The sequence below is a fragment of the Quercus suber genome, unplaced genomic scaffold (genome assembly GCF_002906115.3).
Source record: "Quercus suber isolate HL8 unplaced genomic scaffold, Cork oak 2.0 scaffold_841, whole genome shotgun sequence".
In the NCBI taxonomy this organism is placed as follows: domain Eukaryota; kingdom Viridiplantae; phylum Streptophyta; class Magnoliopsida; order Fagales; family Fagaceae; genus Quercus; species Quercus suber.
The window spans coordinates 1-4,227 of NW_027070271.1; the positions used below are offsets into that span (position 1 = coordinate 1).

Consider the following 4,227-nt stretch of genomic DNA (forward strand, 5'->3'; position numbering starts at 1 on the left):
AATACCTATAGAAATTTTATTTTGATTAAGTAAATAAATTTATTAATAGAAAAGTGCAATCCTAATACATAAGTAGGCACAAAAATGATGGCAAAATAAAATGATAAGACGAGAAAAAAAAATCAACTAACAATTAATACCTGCAGAAATGGGTTCATTACTTCCACAAACAAGTTTTTCTTGTTTGCACTCTCCTTTTAATTCAAGAATTCATGCCACCACCTTCTCACACTTATCTTCAGAATCTACTGCCAAGTCTGCAACCTCATTGAAGACTTTGTACATTTTAGCAAAGCGTTGTGTTTCAAGTTTGACAAGCCGGTTGTCATAGTTGATGCGAACTTTGGTGTGGCTCCTCTTAATATTTTTGTACCATCTTTTCAATATGTACTTGTTTGGTACCTAATCAATCTTCATGTGAAAGAGCACCGTAATTTGATGCCTACACAATATTCCCCTAAATTCAAAAAACCGGCTATTACAATTTACTTCATTGGTATCCTTGTTAAAATAACAAGGAATGTTGCATGCTGGGAATTTTCTCCAAATGCTCCATCTTCACGTATTTCATATTCTGAAATGACACAATCTTCCTTACATGAAGAAAAATTACAACAAACCTTCCCTAGCAACTCTTTTCGAAACTCTTTGAATTTTGCTGTTGTGTAAACACTTTGAAATTGTTTCTCCATAGCATAATGAGTAAAATATGGTATGGATGATTGAAATGAATTGAAATCTTCAGTATTTTCATTTACCACATTTTTTGCCAAAGCCTTATCATATTCTTCTACAAATTCTTTCAAGGTTGTTTGATGATGTACATACCCATCAAAGAATGCATTTATGCTTTCACTCTGTTGTGTTGTTGACATTCCTGCCCAGAATGTATCCTTCATAAAGGCAGGCACCTAATAATACCTTTCATTATACAACTCAAGTAACCATTCATGACTTTCAAGATGATATTTTTCAATAAACCTGCCCCACCGTTCTTCAAATTCTTCTTTTGTTAAGGAATCATAAACAACATTTTTCAAACAAAATTTGATTGATTTATATTCTTTGTATCCTTTAAATTTTTCAGGCATCTTTTTCAATATATGCCACAAGCACCATCGGTGTCGTACTTTTGGAAAAACAATCTGTATTGCTTTTTTCATGGCCTTGTTTTGATCTGTAATTATTGCACTAGAAGGAACTCCAGACATACATGTAAGCCAAGACTCAAATAGCCATCTAAATGTATCTGTATCTTCACCTGAAATCAATTAACATCCTAGCAATATCGATTGTACATGATGGTTTACCCCAACAAAAGGAGCAAATGGCGTGCTGTATTTGTTAACCAAGTACGTCATGTCAAATGTAACCACATCATCAAACTCTTTAAATGTTTCCCTACTTCTTGCGTCTATCCAAAATACATTCTTTAATCGACCGTCTTCAGTAAAATCCATCATGTAAAAGAAATTAGAATTGTCGGCTTGCATTTTTAAAAAGTACTTATTCATTGCTACAGCATCTCCTTCCCTAAGCTCCAAACGCTTGACTTTATCCATGTGGTTTCTACAATCTTTATCAAGAAATGGCAAGTTTTCATGCCCTCCTGCCTCAACCACCATTGAATTGAAACTCTTGTTCATTTTAATACCAACTTTAGCATTCAACTCAAGTTGTCTTTTCACATGTGGTTTTAATACTCTGTTGCATTTATAAAATCAGGTTTTGCTTGGACTTAATCCATGGTTATGGTCAAGTTCCATGGATTTCAATATCCATCCATCTAAGCATTGAATCATATTAAAATGAGCTTTGCAACTTGTTTTCGATTGTGGCTATGCTTTAAGTGAGTTGCTAGCTTTAATCTGTTGCTTTCTAGCATGATTACAAGCTATAGTCAAAGACTCCACCTCCCCATCATTTCCCTTTCTAGATGTTCTTTTAACCACTGCAAAACCCTTTTTATTACCATACCATGTAAAATATCCATGATATTATCAATGGAACCAAACAACATTCCTACACAAGGATCCTCCACTTTATCTTCTACCTTTCTTGTTTCATCTTTTTCATTCTCAACATTATCTTCATTCAACTCATTATTTTTCAGATCCACTGTATCCTTCATTTTATTATCACTATTATGCTCATTCAACTCTACAAGCCTAGAAGCACTTGTTATTTCTTCTTCCATGTGTCTGCAATATACATTATATAAGGCATAGTATTTTAAAACAAAGAATGAAAATGGAATTAAAATTAAATTTTAAAAAAAAAAAAAACTACTACTAGTCTCTACCTTTAATAAGCGTAAAGCACAGTACTAACTCACAGCAAGATCTTCAAGTTTAGCAATTACCTAAAACATTCAAATTGAAATAAGTCAATAGATTCTCATAACTAGATATAACGCAAAAAATGGGGGGCATATAGCGCAAGAAATGTAAAAGTCCCCCACGCTGTATAATGGTTAAATTAGTGAGATCAATGACAATAATTAGTTAATGTAGTAAAGGAAGTAAAGTCTAATCAAACAGAAGAATTAAGTAAGATTTTTAAGTTTTTGTTAACAGTGGAATGCATTTTCTGCTACTTATATTTACACCTCAATAGAAAGGTCGATTCCACACTTGATGACAAGGGAATGCACTTGCATCCCAACCTTTGCCATTCAACTCTTGCTCATCGCATAAAAGCCAACTTTACCCCCATAAAGAAAGCATAAGCCACACAGACCAGCCATGTCCAAACCTAGAAGCAGTAGTAGTAACAAACTAACAATACTTGGTCTAAAAAAACTTAACCCGACGTTGCTTGAATTGATGCTTCCTAACAACCTTAATCTAAAAGAGACCTTCCTACACCTTTTATACCATGGTCAAGGATCTCAGTTTCATTTTGTAAACGATGACATTCAACCTCCTTAGAGTTCACAGCGCTTTGAAATAATAATATTTACTGTAGACATTATGATTGTTCCAATGTGATTTCACCTACCATACTAGGATTCTACATTTGTTTTGCACAAAAACAATTATGTTCTCTCTTGAATTTAAATTATATATTTTTTTGAAAAGAATAAACAACAATAATGATGATGTAATTTAGATCGTATGGCAAATTCACATGTTAACTAACATTATTAAAGCAATTGTCTGGCATCTAATTTCAGCTAAATCACATAAAAGCCAACAAGACCTGTCCCAAACCTAGTAACGAGTGTGGTTTTAAGGTTAGGTTCGATTCGTCTAATATTATATCCCTACTATCAACAAAGATTATAAAACACACTATTGGAAAACAACAAATTTATATGAATATTACGAACTGAATTGAAACAATTCAAGGCTTCATCAAGATTTCTTTTTGGCATTGTATCAAACACTTTGCGAGCATCATTTATACCTCAATATGTTCTTAAAAAAAAAAAAAAACAGTATAAAAATTTTAATAACATTTAATAGAGAAGTCCAATTATTATTATTTTTTGTTGTGAATGTAGAGAAGTCCAACCTTTTTTTCAATGAGAATGAAATGTTACAGAGTAAGAAACAACAAAATTACAACCACAACTCAGTAATTCCAATAAGAAAGAGATATGTGGGTCTCACTTTCACTGTTTTGAGGAAGAAAGAGAAGTAACATGTACGACGGCAGGGGAAAGAAGTAAGCGTCTCTGCCTCTACCTCTGCCCCCTGCCTCCGTCTCTGCCTCCACCTCCGCCTCCGGTGTGTGAGAGCAAGGTTCTTCTTTCTACAAAACCTAGGCCCTTTACCCTCTGCCCTTTGCCTCCACCTCTGCCTCTGCCTCTGCCTCCGGTGTGTGAGTTCCTTCTACAAAACCCCTAAATATGCTCTGTTTTGAATTTCATCAGATTGTTTGTTTTGTTTTCTTAATCATTTTATTTATTTTTCTTTTCCTAGTCAGATTATTTAAATTGTGTTTTGTGACTTGGCAGTGACAAGTAAGCAATGTTGTAAAAATGTTGTAGAATTGTTGTAGACGTAGCATTACTCTTGATCTAATAGTTAAAAAAAATTAGCATTAAATTTTAATTAATTTACATCTTATTCACATAATTAATAGCAGTTTTGTTTCTCTCTCCTTATTCATTATTTAAAACATTTTACATATATTCCTTTTCTTGGCCAAATGACTTTACAAATATATTGTTTAAAGATTACCAGTTCAAAGAGTGTTGGTGCCCCTCCAAAGCCATAGTTT

General features: G+C 33.3%; 1 long non-coding RNA gene across 1 annotated transcript; it reads right to left on the reverse strand.

Moving 5' to 3' along the window:
• Positions 1-62: 62 nt before the first annotated feature.
• LOC112039195 (uncharacterized) lies at positions 63-3,900 on the reverse strand. Its single transcript, XR_010626704.1, has 3 exons — positions 3,615-3,900; positions 2,303-2,362; positions 63-2,201 (listed from the first exon to the last, which is right to left on the reverse strand). It is a non-coding gene; the product is annotated as an uncharacterized LOC112039195 (long non-coding RNA).
• Positions 3,901-4,227: the final 327 nt, after the last annotated feature.